Consider the following 23,190-nt stretch of genomic DNA (forward strand, 5'->3'; position numbering starts at 1 on the left):
TCTCCGCTATGAGCCTGCTTCTTCCTCTCCCACTCCCCCTACTTGTGTTCCCTCTCTCGCTGGCTATCTCTGTGTCAAATAAATAAAATCTTTAAAAAAAAATCATTAAAAAAAAAAAGAAGCTGTGGTCCATATATACAATGGAATATTACTCAGCCATCAAAATGAATGATTTCTCAACATTTGCTGTAACATAGACGGGACTGGAGGAGATAATGCTAAGCGAAATAAGTCAAGCAGAGAAGGACAATTATCATATGGTTTCACTTATGGAACATAAGAAGTAGGAAGATCAGTGGGAGAAGAAGGGGAAGAAGAAAGGGGGGTAAATAGAAGGGGGAATGAAGCAGAGACTGTGGACTCTGGGAAACAAACTGAGGGCTTCAGAGGGGAGGGGGGTGGGGGAATGGGATAGACTGGTGATGGGTAGTAAGGAGGGCACGTATTGCATGGTGCACTGGGTGTTATACGCAACTAATGAANTGGAACTTTACATCGAAAAACTAGGGATGTACTGTATGGTGACTAACATAATACAATTAAAAAAAAAAAAGAACAATGGTCTCAGGAAAGGGACTGGTGATGAGGGTTGGGAAGGATCACTTACATCCACCCCTGTAGATGAGCTTGGGCAACTGACTACTTCTCTGAGCCTCAGTTTCCACATCTGCACTGTGAGAATAGTAAGACTGACCTTGCAGAGTTGGCATGGGGAGCAGTGCGGCAGGAGGAATGGTCCATTTAAAGCCGCTCATGCACCGTGATCCAAGATGTAGGCAATTGTTGGCTGGAAAGTGTCCTGAGCACCATTGTTCTCAGCACTGTATGCAGTAGCAGGAACACTCCCTCTTTAAATGCTTCAATTATCAAATGTGTTCAACTGATTTAGTTCATAGACTGCACCCCCAACTCTATTTCCAACCTTGAAACAAAAATCAACCAGTACACAGAATTTCATTTAAAAATTTCACTCTGTGGATGTGTGGCTGACACACAGCTATTCTCTGAGTCCAGTCTTGCTTCCTTCTTTACTTCCGCTTAACCAAAAAGCTCTTTAAATGCAGGTAGATCTCAGCCAATAGCTAGTTTTTTCACTTTGGCTAATTTATGTGACAACTGGGTATTAATGTCTTCATTTATTAAATGGAGGATAGATTACAGAGATTCTAAGGGTCCCTTCCAGTTCTAAAATGCAGGTCTCAGTGGTTACCTCTGGGGAAAGAAGAAACGCACTCATACAAAGAAAAGCCACTGTCTATTTAGATAGAATTTCTTCTTATTAAGTCTTTCAGTTCCTTTTTTTTCTTCTGAGTATTTGCAATAAAATTGGTAGGTATTATAACTGACCAAAGCCCAGCTGTGATCTCACAGCAGGAGGAAGCATCAAAATTTGGGCCCTCCTCTCTCCTAACCTTTGAAAATTGATGGGTAGCAACCTTCTGGCTCTGTTTGGCTCCTGGGTGTTACCGTGGAGTAGGACAGGTTTGCTGTGAAGCAAAGAGAAGAGGTGAGCAGGGAAAGGGCGAGGTCTGCACTGGGCACATGATGGCCCCACATGCATCCTAACAGGTGGAAGTGCTGTAACCGTTTTGTATCCTTGAGTTTTAATGGGATTCCATTGAATTTAGTCTTTTCTGGCAAAAAATAATTAATGAAAGCTTTGCCCTTTTCATGAATGACACCCCTGCCTTTTTTTTATAATGAGAAATGATTTAAAAAGATAACTTGTTTTCACAGAAGTGAAAGGGACATTTAAAAGGATACGAGTCCAATTCTTTCTTTTTAAAACTCCTTCTCATGGAGTACACAAAAGCAGGGAGAACAGCATAGAAAGGTCCCATGTGCCATCAGCCATGTTTAACAATGATCACTCTGGCCAATCTTTTTTCCTCTGTAGGATTCCCACCACTCACCACCACCCCACAGACTGTTTTGCAATAAATCACAGACATCGTATCCTTTTCATTTATAGTGTTTTACTATATATCTCTGAAATGTAAATGCCTCTTCATAAAAATACAGCCAGAATGCAATGACCACACCTCAAAAAAAGAGAACAATAATTCCTTCATAGAGTCAGCAGTCAAATGTTTTTAATTATCTTTTTTTTTTCACAATTGGTTTAAGATTCAAATAAGGTTCGTATATTGCAGTTTGTAAATCCGTGTCATTAAGTCTCTTATCCAGTGGTTCTCAAAGTATGGTCCCCAGACCAGCAGCATCAATATCACCTGGGATCTTCTTAGAAATGCAATTTCTCTGGCATTGGTGAGGCTCCTTGAATCAGAAACCCTGGGGGTGGGACTTCACAAACTGCCTTCTAGGCGATTCTGATACATACTGAAGTTTGAGAAGCTCTGCTCTAAACTTTAGGTTCTCTCTCTCCTTCTTAATACATTTATTTAAGAAACTGATCACATGTCCTATACAGTTCCCCATGGATTGGATCTTGCTGATTACATTCTTATAGTAATTTAACAATTCTTTTTGAAACAAAGGAAGTGGTCCATATGCTTACTTTATCTGAGTCAACTTATTTAGGTGTTGGAAAGCCAGCGTTATGAGCCACCACCAACTGGCAGTATTGGTTACTATTTGTTCTGTCAGTTGGAAAGTGTGACTAGGAAAAACCTAGAACTGTTAAAACTATTCTTTATTCTTGTTATTAAAATCCAAAATATTGCATGTTTGGACTTGATATCATACCTGCTAAACCAAATTACAACCTTCTTAACACATGGTTAAAAAGCTGGCAAATCCAAGTGGTATGGTAGTAAGCCAGCAATTTAGCGGGGGACCCTCTAGTTTATAGTATCTCTGTGTTGTAAACACTCCCCCATGACTGATTTCACGCCTCTGAGGTGGTGTCACCAAACTTGACTTGGGAAGACAAAGGCACAATAGGCAATCAAGAGCCAGTGGGCTCTTAACTATATGGAACAAACTAAGGGTTGCTGGAGGGGAGGTGGGTGGGGGATGGGGTAACTGAGGGATGGGCATTAAGGAGGGCACTTGAAACGAGCATTGGGTGTTGTATGCAATTGATGAATCACTGAATTCGACCTCTGGAACTAATAATAGAGTATATGTTAATTAAATTGGATTTAAATAAAAAATTTAACAAAAAAGTGCCGGGAGGAGCTGGCTCCAGCAAAACACTGGTCAGCTCATTTAGAATCTGGTCTTGTGTAGTTTAGGCATAATAACTTGTGTGGTTTAGACAAAACCTGTTATTTTCTTTTGGGTCTGTGAATCTGAACTAAGGTACATACAATGGTTAATTTTATGTGTCAACATGATTGGGCCACAGTGACCAGATGTTTGGTCCAACATTTTTCTAGGTGTTTTCAGTGAGAATATTTTTGGATGACATTAACATTTAAATTGGTGGACTTTGAGTAAAGTCCTTCCCTTTGAGTGGGCCTCATCCAATCTGTTGAAGACATTAATAGAAGGAAGGATGACTTTCTATCAGGACAAGGAAATTCGCCGGCAGTCTGCCTTTGGACTCAAACTGCAAAATCAACTTTTTCCTGGGTCTCCAGCCTGCCTACCTTCCTGCAAATTTTGGACTTACCAAGCCTCCACAATCATGTGAGCCAATTTGTTAAAATAAATCCCTCTCTTTCTCTCTCCCCACACCTCTGTGTGCACGCACACACTCATACACTCTGTTGGTTCTGTTTATTTTCCATAAAACTAATTTACCATAAAACTTTAAAATTTTTATTTAAAAAACTGTTAGTCATAACCCTAATTTTATAACCCCCTAATACTTTGGGCTTTGTAGTTGGACAAACACTAATGCGAGGTCCCTTCTTTCCCAGGCATCTCCCTGCTGGCTTTTCTATAGCTCTTGAAATTCCCACATCACTCACATAAGGTAAGTCCTTGATGGCTCCTGTTAAAATACAGAGCAGGACAACAATCAGGTCAGTGTCAGCTATTAGCATTTTTAAAAAAAGATTTTATTTATTTATTCAAGAGAGTGCGAGAGACAGAGCACGAGCATGGGGGAGGGGCAGAGGCAGAGGGAGAAGCAGACTCCCTGCTGAGCAGGGAGCCAGACCCAGGGCTCCATCCCAGGAGCCTGGGATCATGACCTGAGCCGAAGGCACATGCTTAACCGACTGAGCCACGCAAGCGCCCCAGCTGTTGGCATCTTAATGGGCTACAAATACAGACTTTCTGTCCAGTCAGCACTGAGAAATCTGTGCAGACAAGTTCTGGATATGTTATCAGGCCCCCTGGGCAGCTAGAGGTCCTCGTGAAGCTCTATGTAGGTTGCAGGTGGGCCTCCATTGACTAATTTATGTACTTAAGTATATCCCTTCTGGCTCTGGAAGGATTTAGGATGGCTTACAAACAAATATATAGTACAGCAATGTCAAAGGAGTAAAAAAAAAAAAAAATGTGGCAGAAGGAAATTGATAGTAAGAGAATAGCCAGAGCCAGGAGCAAGGTGAACATGCAAATTACGTTTCTTGAAATTCTGTGTGCTTATAGAGGTGAGCCATGTATTTGAATTAAAAGCTTCTAGCAGGATGTGTGGAGTAAAATAAGTCCAATAATATAGAAGATTAAAAAATCAATCCATTGCTTAGACGAGTCCAAGTACTTCTGTCATTGAGACCAGAGTGAGGTTTCCTCAGTAGGTCTTCCAAAAGAAATCATTGAATAATGTAAACAGTAATGTCTTTGCAACATCTTTGAACTAAATGAAGTGAAATGCTTCAAAGGAACCCTTTTAATAATACTCTTTATTTAGCCAAGGGCATTATATTAAAGCGCAGTTCAGTAGAGGCACTTCTGCAGGTACCCACAATGATGCATCCCACGTGTGAAGTCACTGGTGATCTCGTTTCATCCAGGGATAAGTTATAAATTATCTAGTTGTTCTCAGGTACCAGTCTGGCAGTCAGTGATGAAACTTCCATGGGTTCATGATGAAAATGAAAAACACTGCAGTGATTAGTGAATTTTCCATAGCACTCAATTACTGTAAAACCTCAACTTAAAAGACTATGTTTTTGTTATATCCTTACTCGGTAAAGGAAGTTAGCAACCTATGTCAGTAACCATCATCGTATTTTTTTAAACTGGTCTGTGAAATATAAAAATCTGGGAAACCATTGACCTCAGAGTATGGAAAGACACATAATCCTCTATGAATATTTTTTTTCTCAGCAGGGTTTTTGATATCTTTATAACTTGCAGCAGTATGCCAGAAGTTATACCCTCTGACAAATATCAGGAATGCAGCTCTCCAATGTTACAAGTTTAATACAAGACCATATGTTTTAAAAATCAGTCAGTCTGGGGGAAGAATTGATATACTATTATACAAATTTAGGAACCAGACAAGAACCATGCCTAAATGGAAGCCACCCCACTGTCCCTGTGAGTTGAGCCAAGGGAGGGCAGGGCTGAGAGTGTCCTCAGGAAGTTATTTTGGATCACTCACTGACTCACAGACAAATGCATGAGAGAGATTTCCAAGCTTTATACCACTGAGCACTGTCACAATAATTCCAACCCGGGAGCACTGGAAAGTGGCTATAACCAAGTGTTCATATGGACCATTAAACAACGACCAAAAACTCTAAACAGAAACTACGCAGTAATAATACCTACAGAATGCTTAGCTTTGAGTAATTGAGCTGTTCTGGATTTCTTGAAAGATTAACAACTACATATTGGTAATAGATGACATCATCTCGCGGAAGGGATTAGTTAATATTTTTTGATCACTGTTCTAAGCATTTTACATATAAATACATTCAATCCTCACAACAACCTTATAAGATAATAATAATATATAATAATAATAATAATTATTATATATTATTATTATATCCTCATTTTATAGAGGAACAAACTGAGGCCACGAGCTGTTAAATAAATGTTATCCAACTCCCAGAGGTAGAATCAAGCTTCAAACTCTGACAGCACGACCCCAGAGACCATACTTCCAGCAAGATGCTTCACAGACTCCTTACCTAGCTATAAGCCTAGAACAGGGTAGGAGATGGTTGCCAGGGATGGTGCCCTAATCTTAGACTAGTAAATTTGTGGCCATTCTTTCTGCAAGTGACCAGATCACAAGGACAATTTTCTGGGAAGGTCACTTTTAGGCTATAATAATAAAATCATATCATCTTCAGATAAGAGGGTGCTTCTTATTCTATTCTCGAGTCCTTGGCCTCCAGTTCATCCAGGAGTGGTGTCAAATGGTTTCAATATGAGTTAAAAGCAAGGGGAATGAGGAGTGGAGTGTGCCTCTGGTGCTCAGAGCATATCCTGATTCTATACACAGCATTTTATTGGATTGGCCAGGTGACTCCTGAATCCCTGGGTCATGGAAGGTACTAGGGAGCAATCTCTACCCGAACAGGAATGGTGTCTATGGTGTCTTTATTGAATTCTGGGGATTTTGGCCCACATCAAATTCTATTCCACTTAGGCAAAGATCTAAGGAAGATAAAAATGAACTGCAAACTACCTTTTATTAGGCCTACCGGCTTCCTTCTAAGCAAAGAGCATAGGAATGGTCAATAGTAGATGAGCTGTGCCTAAAGCTGGCCTTCGGGGATGGAGGTAGAACCAGTAGCCAGCTCATCATTAGTCTGTTCCCCAGAGCTTGGGCTCTCTCTGCTGTGCTTTCAGCCTAGAAACCCTCCAACCTCTCACATTGACCTCCGGCTCCACTTTGTGTCACTTTTCATGTTAAGCTATCACCATGGCAACACTCTGCACCTTTTGGGTCTCTGGCCTGCGGTAATATGGGCTCTCTCCAGCAGGTGAGTCAATAGAAGTTCAAAGTATTTACAAGTTAGGAAATCACAGGTGGCCAAAGCTGATAAGGGTCCAGTTTTTGAGACTATTCTCACCAATTTCCCTGAGCCCAAATGTCGCATTTCTATCTCCAACCTTCTGGGCAGAGCTTAATCTCTTGGTTTGGGGCCACTCAGGGAATCTATTCCCTTCTACTACGGATACTTCTTTTTCAACTCAAACTCTTTGTACTTTTCTAGTCTTTCCTTCTTTCTAACTTGTAGTCTGGAGTCTTTGTTCTTTTTGTTCTGCAAATCTTTTAAAGTCTCTGAGTTTCTTCTGGAGAAAACAACCTTGTTTACCCCCGGTTATCGGTCCCGTCATTGACATATCTACGTGCAATGGGCTATCAGCAAGAGGCCAGTGTAGATAGCGGAGGCCTCTCACCACAGTGGGGGCAGGGATAGAGCTACCAGGGCACAGAGGACACATTTGCCAGCAAAATTTCCCCGCTCCAAAAACTGTTACTTAGACTTGACAGAAGAACATTAAATATTCGTGCATAGACACATTCAACAAATGTTTGTTGGTAAAGGGCTCTGCTAAAGCCAGTCACAGAGTTATCTGGGTCCTGCCTTAAGGTTTTTTTCAGTCTGGTAGGAAAGCTGTGGCATGCCTTACATGATATGAAAGATTACATTCTAGGCAGAGAATGTTACATCTATGAGAAATGTACAAAACAAGTGCCATGGGAGTAAGATTACTTGGTTATTGAGAAATCGGAAATGAATCAAAATAAAAGAAAGCAGGAGTAAGAATTTACAAGAGGGGTGGATTAAAAGGTCATCTAGTCCATCTGATATGCTTTATAGATGAAATAAACAGACCCACATGCATTTTAAAAAGTAAACAAGAGGATATATAGTTTAATTGTGGCAAAATTGGGTCTAGAACACAAGTGTTTGGATTTCTGGCCTGGAGCTATTTTATCTCTACCAAGTAGCCTTTCCCAATAACCCAAGAACATGTGGACCACAAATTGGATCTCAATTAGCAATAGCCAACAAAATCGTTTTTTAAAAATTAAGACAACCATTTAAATTGGAGATTGCCTTCAAAAAGATGGGAATGAACTCTACGGTTATATTTGGCATTGATTCATTTTTTGTTATAAGAAACTACATCCAAAGGAGAGCTATGAAAATAAAGGAATAGGAAATGAGTCCATAAGAAAGGTTGTGGAAATCAGAGTTATTTAGTCTGAAAAAAAGAATGTTAATGGGGAATTCTTTGGCCTTCAGGGAGTAGGAGGTCCCCAGCCAGCTGTTCTCCATTTCTCCAGAAGGCAGAAACCCAGAGAAAATAGACTTGCAAATCAAGCAGAAAAGAAGAAGTTGGATGGAAGGAAAAGGCCGCTGCTCTGAAGGTCTGATGCACACAGACAAAGGATGCTGAAGAAGGCTGTGGATTGCTTTTCCCTTTCCGTTGTTCTACCTGGGAACCAATACTTCTCCCAGAAGTCCCATAGATCGGCCTGGAATGCAGTGAAAGACCTTTTCAGGATTTCTTCCAGGTCTGGAAGATGATTCAAACCCTAATACCCATGGTGGATTGAGTTTATGAATTAGGAAAAAACAAAAAAATAAAAATAAAATGTGAGGGGCGCCTGGGTGGCTCAGTCATTAAGCGTCTGCCTTCGGCTCAGGGAGTGATCCCAGGGTCCTGGTTGAGCCCCACATCAGGCTCCTCCGCTATGAGCCTGCTTCTTCCTCTCCCACTCCCCCTGCCTGTGTTCCCTCTGTCGCTGGCTGTCTTTCTCTCTGTTAAATAAATAAATAAAATCTTTTAAAAAATAAATAAAAATAAAATAAAATGTGGCATCATATTTCCTAGCAATTAGAAAGAGAATGGGATCAGAAATTTCCACAAGATGTGAGAATTTGAGAACTGAAAAAGCTAATGAAGTGTATTGCTTGACGCAGGGTCGTTTTCCAGGCAAGGTTAAAAAAAGAGATTGAGAAGAAAACATGCATGTTCACGAGACTTTCTGTGGAATTTCCAGAGCCTTCCCATTCCCACTCTTTCCTTCTCCCTCTCCCAAATTATTATCCCTCAAAACAATTCTCAGGTATTGTTGAATCTCTAACTTATTAACTGAGAATGGCATAAGTTCCTAGTTCCAAAAACTGAATATAGAATCATCTGGAAAGTTGAAAATAAAATGGAAAAGCCCAGGTCCCATTTATTTTTTTTGTTTGTTTTTTTTTGTGTGTTTTTTTTTTTAAAGATTTTATTTATTTATTTGACAGAGAGACAGCCAGCGAGAGAGGGAACACAAACAGGGGGAGTGGGAGAGGAAGAAGCAGGCTCATANGTGTGTTTTTTTTTTTTAAAGATTTTATTTATTTATTTGACAGAGAGACAGCCAGCGAGAGAGGGAACACAAACAGGGGGAGTGGGAGAGGAAGAAGCAGGCTCATAGTGGAGGAGCCTGATGTGGGGCTCGATCCCGAAATGCCGGGATCACGCCCTGAGCCGAAGGGAGACACTTAACGACTGCACCACCCAGGCACTCCCCAGGTCCCATTTCTAGAGATTCTGAGTTTGTAGGGTGAAAGCGGGACCTAAGAATTAGTAGTTTTGAAAAACTCACTGGATGGTCCCAATGCCCAGGTTTGAGGACAATTTGCTTGTGATATTTTTCTCTCCCAGAGGTATTTTCACTTTAACAGGGACCTTTTGAAGACCTCTGAAATTTTCAAAACCCCAGTGAATCTGAGATGGTGAAATTTTTCTTTCTTTCTTTATTTCTTTCTTTTTCTTCTTCTTTCTTTCTTCTTTCTTTCTTTCTTTCTTTCTTTCTTCTTTCTTTCTTTCTTTCTTTCTTTCTTTCTCTTCTTCTTTCTTTCTTTCTTTCTTTCTTTCTTTCAAGATTTATTTATTTTGGCGGGGAGGGGGGAGAGGCAGCAGGAGAGGGAGAGAGACAATCCCAAGCAGACTCCCTGCTGAGCACAGAGCCCGACAAGGGGCTTGATCCCATGACCCTGAGATCATGATCTGAGTTGAAATCAAGAGTTGGTCGCTTACTTCGGCTCAGGGCGTGATCCCAGCGTTATGGGATCGAGCCCCACATCAGGCTCCTCCACTATGAGCCTGCTTCTTTCTCTCCCACTCCCCCTGCTTGTGTTCCTTCTCTCCCTGGCTGTCTCTATCTCTGTCAAATAAATAAACAAAATCTTTAAAAAAAAAAAAAAAGAGTTGGTCGCTTAACCAATGGAACCACCCCAAGAGATGGTGAAGTTTCTGATGCAGGAGGTCAGGAAAGTAATTTTTGGCATTTCATCCCCAGAACTGGAATGCATCTACTCTGCAGACTTGATAGTGACCTTGGTTTTGCAAAGGGAACTGTCACTATTGCATGGGAGTGATCTGAGGAAAGGAGTAGAACCTCAAATACCTAGGATGAATGGCAGTGTCCTCAGGGAGGCGTGAAGTGAAACACAAGGTAGGAAGACCAGCAGATCCACTTTCGGGGCTCTCTGATTAGCTGTAAAACTGGCTCTTGACTGGTGTTTTGAATTCTTTTATGAGATGGTCAGTCAGGTGCAGCCACAAGAGACAGAGGAGAGGCTCAAGAAAAAAATAAAGTTTATTATACTCACAGGTCCACGAGGGTATGGCATGCTGTGTAGCCTGCCCTTTCCACACACGGGAGAGTCACTAGGGTGGTTAGGCAACAAAAGAGTAAGGGGAAGGCTCAGACCAGAGCCTTTTGTTGGGGTTTCCCTGGGAAAGGCAAGGCAGAGCAGGGTAAGCAGTTTGAGATCGGCGACTTTGGATAATACCTGCAGGCTGCAGGGGTGGTCCCTGGTTGCCTGGCACCTGGCCTTGGAATGACTAAGGCAGAGGAATAGTGCCCTCTGAAGTGTATTGGCCAGATAGAGGAAGTAAGGCTCTGGATTGGTTAGGGTATATTCCTGGCTGCATCCTTTTTTATATCTCTAAGAATTGGCTAGTCCAGGGAGTGGCAGTCTTTCCCCAGCCAGAAAGATTTGTTTTGTTTTGTTTTTAATGTCAAAACAGCATAAATACAGAAAATTTAAAATATTTACAATACAATTGGTTTCTTATCTGAGGGGTATTATTATTATATCCTGTGGTAAATCACCCCTATAATGTTGTACATTGCTGAGGCTGTGTAAAGTCTAGAAAATCTAGATTTGCCAGGTTTTCTCCCCTCTTGAGCCATTTTTAAAAGACCAGCTAAGGAACCAAAAGGACAAGAAGGAATGAGCCTGCAAGGAAATTGATGATGAGTTGCTTACTGACCCTTAAGGCTCCTTCAGACTTGCCGCACTGATCCTCCAGTCCTGACAGATAATCAGAACTCTTCTGAGAAATTCCCTGCTTCATAAATTGGAGTGCTTGAGTATCACATTGACAGGAACTCAATATTTTTCTTGGAAGGATTTGGTCAGTCTGCACTGGCTGTTCATTAGTAAATGGTAGTAATGCCGAAGTAGTGATTCCCAATTAGTGTTTATCTCAACTATTGTGGAGCAGAACCTTAGTTGTCCTTCCCAAATCTCTTCTTCCCTTCTTCTTGGGAACCTACCTGCCCTCTTAGAGACTGGATTTCCAAGCCAGCTTTGCAGAGAGGCGTGGCCACGTGATTAGATTGTCCCCAGTGAAAAGCGAGCAAATAGATGTAGGTAACTTCCGCCTAACCCAGATGAAAGAAAATTGCTTGCCCAGGACTCTTTTTTCTTGTGACGTGTGACGTGGAAAGTACACAGACCAGGGAGTCAGTTGCAGCCACGTGAAAGAGGCTAATGCCCCAGAGGAGAGAGCAATGAGATGGAAGGAAACTGGGACTCTGAGGCATCTTCTGGGGTCAGCCCCACCTACTAAACTGGAGTATTTACCTTGGGACTTTTTTTTTTTTTTAAAGATTTATTTATTTATTTCAGTGAGAGAGAGTGCACAGTGGGGACGGGCAGAGGGAGAGGGAGAGAGAAACTCAAGCAGACTCCATGCTGAGTGCAGAGCCTGATGCAGGACTTGATCTCACAACCCTGAGATCAGACTTGAGCTGAAACCAAGAGTTGGACACTAAACCGATTATGCCACCCAGTTGCCCCTCACCTTGGGACTTTTACAAAAGAAATAAACTTCTACGTTATTTAAAGCATTGTATTGTGGGTCTCTTTGTTATGGCTGCTGAGACTTTACCTAATTAATACACATAATTGCAGATGTGACTTTTTGTTGGTTTTTCTAAAAGAGATCGTGATTTTCATGGAAACAAAATACCTTAGAATGTAGAAAAAGTAAAAGACCATCTTGTTCAACTTCCCTCCCATGCAGGAATCCCCTCTACAATGTCCCTTTGGAAGGTCACCCAGGCTCTGTACCAACACTTCTGTGCCACTCACTGGACGGCCAGATCATGGGCTGCTGTGTTTACACTTTTATGCCATCCCTCCTGTGACCAACAATGTAGTGTGTTGTATGGACTCTGGGAAACAAACTGAGGGCTTCAGAGGGGAGGGGGGTAGGGGATTGAGATAGGCCAGTGATGGGTATTAAGGAGGGCACGTATTGCATGGTGCACTGGGTGTTATACGCAAATAATGAATCATGGAACATTACATCAAAAACTAAGGATATACTGTATGGTGACTAACATAACATAATAAAAAATTATTAAAAAAAAAACAACTAATTGTCCTGTAAGGCATCTAACTCATCCCTCCCCATAGTCTGGTTATGTTATGGTCTATATAACACCGTTCTAGAAGATGTTCCTTATATAAAACATTCTGGAGCCAAGTAAACTTTGAAAACACATATACTATACTTCTCTTGAAAACTACATATACCCTATATATTAATATTTTAAGGTTTAGCAAAGTCTGAAATAAATTTGTTTAACTTGGCTTAATCTAGACTTTATTAATGGCCATGAACCATTCCTAGACGCTTACTTTTTTTCCTGAATCATATCTGTCAACATCATGTAGGCCTGGTACATTCTAGAAAACACATTTAGGAAATGTAGATTTAACCCATGACCTGGACTCAGCTGGCACCATTTCCTCAACCACTGAGCCTGTCAACCGTAGACCGACAGGATGTAGCTCCACATAGGATAGAAAAATGTTGGAATTTGTTTATATTGCTTGATTATTGGATGTTAGCCCAGTCTGTAATAAACAGGAAATGTTTTTATTTGACAATATACCAAGAACTCCAGATACAAAGGAAATACACACCCAAAATAAAATCTTCGCCCAACAAACCATAAACAAATAACTAAATTCTTCCTTCACAGTACCATTTACAGGGCTTACTAACAGAATCTAGTCTTTACTGATAAGAGAACCTGGTTTCTCTCCTGCATAATCCCAGCATATTTTAGTAGAAAGAGTATGGCTAGAGCTGAGCAGATATAGATTTGAATCCCACTTACTATCTGTATGATTTTTGAAATGTTATTTATTCTAACTGTCAATTTCATTTTTGATAAAATGGAGATAAAAATCTGTCATTATGTTTGCAGGAATTGAGATAATGCCAGCAAAACACCTAGCACATAGTAGGAGTTCAAAAGATGGTAGAGTTATCTTTACTTCTCCGCTCTCCCCTCACTCTCCCCTTTTAAAATGTTTACATCTATTTCAGACTGACTTTACCATATATTTAATTACTGTAGGATGCATCTCATATTCCTTAGCTAGATCCAAGAAATCTACTTAATATCCATTTAAATTGAAAGGATCTAATTTGTTTACCTTGCTGCCCAGTTATGTCTTTCTCTTGTTAATACTTGTTATAGAATACAAATCGTGAAGCCTTCCTTCTCTTTTGTCCAAGAAATTTCTGAGTTCTATCATTGAGGGTGTTATAGCGCCCCTTACCAGAATGATTAATATTTGAAAAATATCACAGGCAGCCACATTAACATTTTCCAACTAAATTGGTTTTTTTTTTTCCTTCTTGATGGAGACAAAATATTATGACTGTAATTAAATGTCATTTATTTTCCTACAACTCTGTTTTAACAGATGAGGGCACTAAATGACACTGTAAGTCAAAACTACACTTTTGGGAACCAAAGAATTTTTCAGGAACTGAAACAGGTCAAAAGGTTAACTAAAGGTTAGAAATTTGTTTGAAGTTTTGTTGGTTTACCCAATTTGTAAAAGGCAAAACTTTTGTTTGTGGCTATCCATGAGTAGCTTGTATCAGACAAACCCTCCCCTGAGAACAATTATAAAAGCTGAATAGTATTTTTTTTAAGCATGCAGTTGTTTAAAGATCTCAAATAACAACCAAGGCAGTCAAAACTTTAGGGGCCTAGGTTCCAGAGATAGTCCTTGATTTAATAACCCAATAAGAATAAAACAAGAAAGGAATATTACAGGCTAGTCGCTTTTCTTAGCATAGTTTTGCAAAAATTATATATGAAATATTTAAAAACAGAATTCGATATTACATGTAAAATGAATAATCCCTCATGACCAAACTGAGTTTATTCCAGGGATACATGGTTATTTAACATTAGAACTCCAATCAGTGCAATTTTCTACCTTAACAGAATGAAGGGGAAAGATTATATGATCATTTCAGTAGATGCAGGATAATTATTTGATAAAGTTTGGTACTTTATGGAATGTAGAAAGCTAAAAATAGAAGGGGACTTCTTTAATCTACAATTAAAAATGTTTTTGGAAAAACTTATAGCAAACATTGTACTAAATGGGAAATATTAAAACCTTTTCTCCTGAGAGCAGTAATAAGACATTGTATTGGAGGTTCCAGGCAATAAAATAGGCAATAAAAAAAGGCAAAAAAAAAAAAACCCACAAAGAGATGTCATAAAAATTGAAAAGAAAAACATAAAATCATCATAATTTGTAGACCATATAATTGAGCACATGGAAAACCCATAAACTATTAAAATTAAAAGGTGAATTTAACAGGGTCTCTGGATACAAGGTCAGTACACAAAATTCACCTGTATATTTATATGCTAGAAACAAACAACCGAAGTAAAATTTTATAATGATACTCTTTATATTAGCATAAGACATGAAATAGTTACCTATTAAAACACATATAAGGCCTCTAAACTGAAAACAACAAAACATTATGGAGAGAAATGAATGAAATCTTAAGTAATGGAATAATATACCATACTTATGAATTGAAAGACTCAATATTGAAAAGTTGTCAACTTCCCCCAAACTGATTTACAAATTGAATGCATTTACAGTTAAAATCCCACAGAGTTTGTGTGTGTGTGTTGTGTGTGTGTGTGTGTATGGGTGTGTGTGCGTGCATGTGTATAAATTGACAGCCTGCTTCTAAATTTTATATGGAACAACTGAGGGCCAAGAATAATCAAGACAATCTTAAAAAACAAAGTTGGAGACTCACTCTGCCAGATATTAGGATTTATACAATGTTACAGTAATTAAGACAGTGTGATACTGTGCAGAAAGAGACAAATAGATCAATGGAGAAAAACAGAATTCAGAAATAGACCAACACAAGTGATGTCATTTGACTCATGACAAAGATTACTCCTGCAAAACAATGGAAAAGCATAGTCTTTTCGATAAGCGATTGTGTCAGTTGGATATCCATACAAAAAATATATTGATTTCTACTTTGTGCCATTTGTTAAAATCAATTTCAAATTAATTGTGCACTTACATGTGCAGATAACATAGAAATGTAACATTGGAATATGCAAGGATATCCTTCATGGGATACCAAAAGCATTAAGCATAAAGAAAAAATTGATAAATGAGACTTTATTAAAATTAAGAACTTTCCTTTATCAAAAGAGGTAAGAGTGAAGATAAGGATATTGTAATACATGTATCTGGTATATCCAGGTATCATATATATATGTATATACGTAACTCCTATAAATCAGGCAAGAAAAAATAGATATTACTCATCCTTCTCTCCCAAAAAATGGGCAAAAATTTTTGAGCAGAAGTTTCACCAAAGAGTATATTGAAACGGTCAGTTGTGCTCAACATCACTAGTTATGAGATAAATGCAATGCAAAATCGTGGTAAGATAACACTATGTACTCATTGGAATGGCTAAATTTTAACAACTGATAATACCAAGTGCTGCTAAAGATGTGGAGCAATGGATTCACATACACTGCTAGTAAAAATATAATTTGGTATACCCTTTAGAAAAGCATAGGCAGTATCTACTAAAATTACACATGTATACTTTAATTTCAGTACTGGAATTAGCAATCCCACTACTGAGTATCTATCTAACAGAAATGCATACATATGCCCTTTAAGATGTTGGATATTGGTACAAAAATGTTTATTCAGAGATACTTCCAGTAGCTAGAAACAACCCCAATGCCTTCAATAACATAATGGACAAAGAACTTTTGGTATATTCATGAAACAAACATTGCACAGCAGGGAAAATATCAATTTACTGCTACAGGCAACATGAATAAATCTTATAAACATAACAGCAAGCCAAAAAAGCCAGAACAAAAGGGTTAGGGGGAATTATTGATAACTGATGACATTTTTAAAAAATGGCTGATTTATTTAAGCTTAGTATTTCTTCTTCTATAAATTTTGATAATTTATGTTTCTTAAAAATTATTTATATTTTCAACATTATTGGCATAAAATTAATTATAGTATCCTCTTAAGGTTTTTTAAAGTTGCTATTACAGCTGAAATTTCCATCTGACTTTTCTCCTCTAAAAATTCCTCAATACTCTGGGCCATTGATGGTACTCCCCTCTCCTGTCTTCCAGTTACATTATAAGTTTATTCCCCTTTTAGTCCCCTGAAACTCTTTTTTGTCATTTCAAGAGGTTTGGGGAAGAAAGGAACATAGATGTTTCCATTTTTTATCCAATATTCCCTCAGTAAGTGTCTTTTTTTGGAGGTACCTGCTATTTACATATTTTAAGACAAACCAATAGTAGTTTAGTATTATTATATACCCTCAATAAGAAGTCTCTTTGGAAAGAGTTACCATTGATTATTTACTAATTTATTATTAAAGCTTGTGTATAGAAAACTAGTGAACGTTAGGGAAAGAAAATGCCTGTGAGAATTTTGAGCATCCAGATATTATTTATCAAGCAAATACTTTCACAGGGCATATGTTTGTTATTTCATTCAAACTCGTATCACTATGAAAGTAGTAAGTCCATGTGTCAGTGTTTTGCTGTAAATGAAATCGAAGAAAAAAAAGGGATTTAGGGACCAAGCCCTACAGCAAAGAAGTAGTTAGTGGCAGGTACAGGAAGAGAGTCAGGGTGACAAATGCAAAGAAGCCTAGTGATCTCTCAGAGATCCTATAACCTCTGCATGAAAATCAGAGAGCATTCCTTCACAAATAAAGAGCCCTACCCATCTCAACAGCAACACTGGATCATATTAACATGCACAAACGCCAACATTCTGTAGAAAGAAGTAATTTTCTGTCTAGGATTCTATACCCAGAAAAACTATCAATCATCTGTGAAGGTAGAATAAAAATACTTTCGACAGGCAAGGTCTCAAAAAATTTACTTCCCATGTACCTTTTCTTGGGTATTTACTAGAGGAAATGCTCTGCTAAAATCAGAAAGTAAACCCTGAAAGAGGAAGACATAGAATCCAGAAAACAGAAGATTTCACACAAGAGGGAGGTGACGGGTATTTGCGGCAAGATGGCCAATGGAGAGCACACGTTGAGAGCCCTGTGTAGTAGGGCTTTTGAGAGCGACTGGTCCAGATTGAAGCAGATCAGAAAGTTCGGGTCATATGTCTCCAAGAACATGAAGTTTGTACAACACCTAGATGAGTTTTAAAATATAAGCTTGACTGAGGGCTTCAGAGAGGAGGGGGGTGGGGAACGGGTAGACTGGTGATGGGTATTAAGGAGGGCACGTATTGCATGGTGCGCTGGGTGTTATACACAACTAATGAATCATCGAACTTTACATCAAAAACCAGGGATGTACTGTATGGTGACTAACAGAATATAATAAAAAACATTATTAATAAAAAAAATTAAAATAAAAAAATAAAATATAAGCTCGACACAACTATAGGGAGTTTGGGTGGAATTTGAGATTATTCATAGAAAATCAAGCAAAATAAAAACATGTTCGTTGTTAAATTCAGGGAAAAGAAAACAGAAAGGAAAAGTAATTATAACACGCATCATAGCTCAACTGAGAATAATGCTGATGCCATCAATTTAATGCTGATCACTGATCTAAACAAAATTATGGTATAACTACACGGGAGAAGAGAGGGATGAGAAATTTGTGGCTTGTGATTGAACCAATAGTTAAAGCATAATATTTAGAGATATTGAAGTAAATAACCAAAAGCAACAGTTAAAAAACATTTTTAAAGTAGCTGCCTTTGGGGAGTAGGAAGAAAAGGGTGAGAGGACAACTATGTTTTATAACAAGTCTTGTGGAACCATCGGGTTACAACATTAAGCATGTTGAATTATGATAAACATAGAAACTAAAAAGCCAAATTATGAAAAGACTTGAATTTTATGCAATCTTGGACAAGTGACTTAACCTCTCTGGACATAATAGGTAAAATAAATGGATAGGATAGGTAATCTTCAATTTGGGATGATGATCTCTGGTCCCCAAAATTTAAGTGTTAAACTACCTAGATTTAACGTCAAGACTCAATAAGATCCCAGGAAATGGAGTCCAAATTTTAGAATTAGAAGGGATAATGGTGTCTAGCTGGATCCCTCAGTTTCCAAAGAAGAAATCCAGAGAAGCCAAGTGATTTGGTAACAGGGACGAGCTCATTAGTGGCTGAAAACACACCGGGACACCGGTGTCCAGCTCTTGATCCAAATATTCTCTTTATTTTACCATACTGCCAGTGAGAGAGGGCTTTGTGAAAGAGAGAGACAAAACCACAAAAAACTACATAAAACCAATTCTAAGATATTATTTCTTGTGGTTAAGCCAGAAAAGTGGTTTGATTGAACCTCTCCCTCCCCGCCTCCCCACCTCTTTTTGATAGGCTTGTGTGCCTAACTCTAATTACAGCAAAGGTTAAAGGTAAGAAAAGTACATTTCTAATACAGAGATGAATCCATTTCCCGACACAGAGATTGTGCCAGTACCAATTTCATTGTGTGTCACCAAACCTTCCTTGTGGCCATTAGTAATTTTCCAGACTTATGTCCACACTGAGTTGGAGGCTGAATCAATGCTGGGGTTATAACAGAGACGCAAAGTGAACACATAAAGCTCGAGATGGTCTGCAAACAGTATTACAGGTGACATTCTGCCCAGAGCACACTCTGTATGCTGTGAACCTCTTTCCTTCCTCCAATTTGCTGTGCTTGCCTGCAATGCAAATGCAAGAGGGAAATCTAAGACCAGTTACTAAGGAGACAAAACAGGTGCTCGCGTGAGTCATCCTCTCTTTGGAGGGACCCTGGGTAAATTTTCTATGGTGGAAGCTTCAGTGGTGATTAATTCACTTTTGACATCCAATGCACAAGGGCTGAAGAATTAACTTCAAATTAAACCTTAGTTTTTTCCCACAACACTGGCAGGTGAAAGCAGAAAATGATTCACTCTGTCTTGGTCTGGGGTTACAGGAGAATCCCTGTTGTCTTCTTAGGGAAGGAAGGAGAGAGGCAGAAGCTTCTGAGTGGAGGAAAAGCGTGGGTGACAAATCTATCATTTGGCCTAGTAAGAGGAGCTGGAAAAAGGACTGGATGTTCAAGTGATACTCCCTTGTGCTGAATCCTATAAGATAGCCAGTCCTATCCAGGCAGCTGACCCTGGTAAGGTAAAGGATTTGGGTTGGGGTTAGGGAAGACAAGAGGAACACAATTTAGTTTGGACTTTCATTCCGGAAGGCAGCAGCATAATGGAAATGTCATGGGTTTAGCAATCAGATGGGTGTTGATTGCAGTCCCAATAATACCACCTAATAGTTCTGGTCCTTAACCTTTGTGAACATCTGTAATCTGTGAACGATGCCTACCTCACAAGGTTGTTGTGAGGACACACAAATAGCAAGCACCTAAGAAATTTTGGAATTCTGTTCCCTTATGCTATACCCTATAGACACAAGTTTAGATAGAAGCGTAGAATCCCAAAACTGGAAAGGAGCATTAATGATCTCACTTGGCCACTCAGAATGCATGAAGAAATTCTAACCCCTCTGAAAGAAGTCCAAAGGTCTTCTTCCAGCTTGTGCTTAAACACCTCCAGTAAGAGGGAATTTCCACCTCTGGAAGGAAGTCCTCTTATCTTCTATTAAATATTTTAGGAAGTCCTTTACCTATTTATCTTAGTTTGAACCCCTAGAGCCACACAGGATAAACTAGTCTAATCATTTTCACAGGAAACACAGTACTTGTTTTCTTCTGATGTGTTATCTTCTTAACATGATATGCAACTTTCCTTCATTATTCTGATGGCTGTTCCTCCAAGAGTTTATAGCAGAGACTGAAGTCCAGCAACCAAGATCCATTCTGTCCGTCCTTTGCTGCTACTGAATTATAGCGGGGGAGATGGGACGTCTCGATGAACTATCTTTCCGAGTCCGTCATGCAGTTAGGTAGGGACAGACTAGGTGGCACAGGCTTGTGAACAGAAATGGGGAGCCCCTGCCCTTCCTCTATCCTTCAGCTGTAACCTGCTCAGAGTGGTGACCCTTTCAACCCTGTGGTAGATGATAATGCCCCAGTGGAAGATGAAGGAACCTGGTTCCTTGTATGACCGCATGGAACAGAGCCACATCCTAGAACATACAGCTGGGGCTGTTACGTAAGAGAGAAGCAAGCTTGTTTGGTTTTTAAGCCACTGTTTCAATGACTCTCATTGTATCAGAAGCCTGGGCTTACTCACACAAACTGGGACAGGTAGGTCCCCCCCTGAGAAATGGGTCCAGTGATCAGGTTGTGTTGTGGTTTCACTAGAGCAGAACACTTATCTCTCTTTTGTCAGATACTATCATATTTTTTTTTTAAGATTTTATTTATTTATTTGACAGAGAGAGACAGCCAGTGAGAGAGGGAACACAAGCAGGGGGAGTGGGAGAGGAAGAAGCAGGCTCATAGCGAGAGAGCCTGATGTGGGGCTCGAGCCCATAACACCGGGATCACGCCCTGAGCCAAAGGCAGACGCTTAACCACTGTGCCACCCAGGCGCCCCTGATACTATCATATTTTATAGATGGAATCTAACACGAATTATTCTTGTGCAGTCACAGCACGTTGATTAAAATAAGCTAGAACCTGACAACTTTTTCCTGTGTTTTTGCTAAACCACATATCCTCCAACCTATCCTTGTAGAATTGGTTTCTGGATACAAGGAAAATTCTTTATACATATCCTTATTCAGCATCCACTTGATAGAAATAATCTATCATCCCAGTTTGCTAAGATCCTTTTGTTTTCTGGTCTGTGATCCATTCTTTTGCTTGCTCCTGTCAACTTCCAGTGATCCATATTTTTGAGCACCATGCCAACTATAGCTTTAGTGGGGTGTAATTTTATACTTTAATACTGGCGTTAAGGAATAAAATATATATATATATATATTCCGCTAAAATGAACCTAGAGTCCTCAGTCTGCAGCTTAACAGCATGCTTATGGTCCCCTACGGTGCAAGTAACATTTACAGCGTTGCCCCTCACATCAGTGCATTGCAATGAATAGTGCAAAAATGGCAGTTAACACCAACATGCCAGGAACTGCACTTAGCCCAATGTCTGTCTTCTCTATCTTGCAGCAGGTGTCAAAACCTTGTCCTCCCACAGGATTGTACTGCTTGTCTCTAAATAGAAAAAAGGCCTAGCTATTCTGCTACTCAGTGAATGAGTTCCCTTTGTTCCTTCTCATTTGTAGACATACATCTGCAGACAGGAACATATAAACAAATGTGTTACCGTTTTAATTATCTGTCATCCGTAAATGGACACACTAATGTAGCAGACTAATTAAAAATTAACAATGCAACATCACTGTGAAACTAAAAGCCAAGTTTTAGCTTCTAGTAACTATTTAGGATCGGAATACAATTACTGAGTAAAAAGAGTTCAACTCTGATTAATTTTGGCAGAAATGAGGGGGCTGATAATGCTTGCTAGATATCGCTGAAATTAGCACTCCAAATTACCTCACATTTCTGTATGTTTCTCCTGCCAAACATAATGGCAGTGCTGACAGAACGACTGTGTTGGGAGAACAGTCTGGGCCTGGGACCTGTTCAGCAGACCCTGCTGGGTTCCGTGCCTCTGCAGTGTCCCTGGCTTCTCTTTCCCTTGGGCTCCGTCATCACCTCTTGAATTCCCAGGCTGATTAGGAAATTTCCAGCTGGATGCGCCCAGTATTCGAATTCTATGTCAACGTAAACTAGTGGTCTTAAGCAGGAGGACGTGATACACATTTGCTAGATCAAAAGCATACCAAACCATCAAAGACATGAGGGCCTGTGTTTTGAGTCCTGTTTGCAGTGTATTCAACATCACCAAAGTTTAGGGATGGAATAAACCCGAGATACTGGAGGGATTTGGTACGTCCCCGCAGAATAAGAACTTAATCAACCACGCCTGGAACAGAGCTGACGTTCCGCAGAGCCTGACCTCTGAACGCCAGCTGTCATCTGTTAGAGCCTTCCAGTTCCTCTGCCTTACTTGGCCTCAGAGAATAAAATTTTCATTGATCAATGATGACTACTTGGAAAGTCCTTTCCATCTTAGCACCTCTCCTATGTTTCTCTGCAAGCTTCTTTATACAATTTACTCTGTAGTTTTAATAAAATCGTGTGGAAAATAACAGCTCCCTGCACTTTCCATCGAAGCTGTGTCTTTCCTCATTAGCCCAGCTTTTTCCCAGCTTGCTTATCTACACAGTTCCTACACACTTTCTCACGGGCGAAACCGCCACTGTCCCTCCTTAGCATGGAGAAAAACATTTCATCTTGAAAGTTTTTCCTTTTGATGATGTACATATCCAATCTGGTCCTCTTTTCATGTTCCCTAACTTAGCTGATGGCACTCTTATGAGCTTTTAACTCACAGATTATTTCTTCAGCCATGTCCAGTCTTCTAATAAGCCCACCAAAGGCATTCTTCATTTCCGTTGCAGCGTTTTGTTTTGTTTTGTTTTTATATTGAGCATTTCTTTTTGGTTCTATCTGAGGCTTTCCCTCTCTCTGCTTCCACTGCACATCTGATCTTACGTTCTATCTACTTTATCCATCAGACCATTGGAAGATATTGTAATATTTTATAAGATATGCATCAACATAGTTCTAAACTTCCTATCTGATAATTCCAACCTGGTGTGTTGGGTTCTGACAATTGCTCCATCTGTTCAAACTGTGTTTTTTGCCTTTTAGCGTGCCTTGTCAT

The 23,190-nt window shown here is 39.5% G+C and overlaps 1 long non-coding RNA gene across 1 annotated transcript in view; it reads left to right on the forward strand.

The window, feature by feature from the left end:
• LOC117802953 overlaps positions 1–8,378 on the forward strand; it is a 15,843-nt gene extending 7,465 nt beyond the window's left edge. Inside the window, exons 2-4 of the long non-coding RNA XR_004626435.1 lie at positions 3,342–3,594; positions 3,828–3,883; positions 8,076–8,378. This is a non-coding gene — a long non-coding RNA (uncharacterized LOC117802953). The remainder of the gene's footprint in view (positions 1–3,341; positions 3,595–3,827; positions 3,884–8,075) is intronic.
• Positions 8,379–23,190: the final 14,812 nt, after the last annotated feature.

Source organism: Ailuropoda melanoleuca, chromosome 7 (genome assembly GCF_002007445.2).
Source record: "Ailuropoda melanoleuca isolate Jingjing chromosome 7, ASM200744v2, whole genome shotgun sequence".
Taxonomy (NCBI): Eukaryota; Metazoa; Chordata; class Mammalia; order Carnivora; family Ursidae; genus Ailuropoda; species Ailuropoda melanoleuca.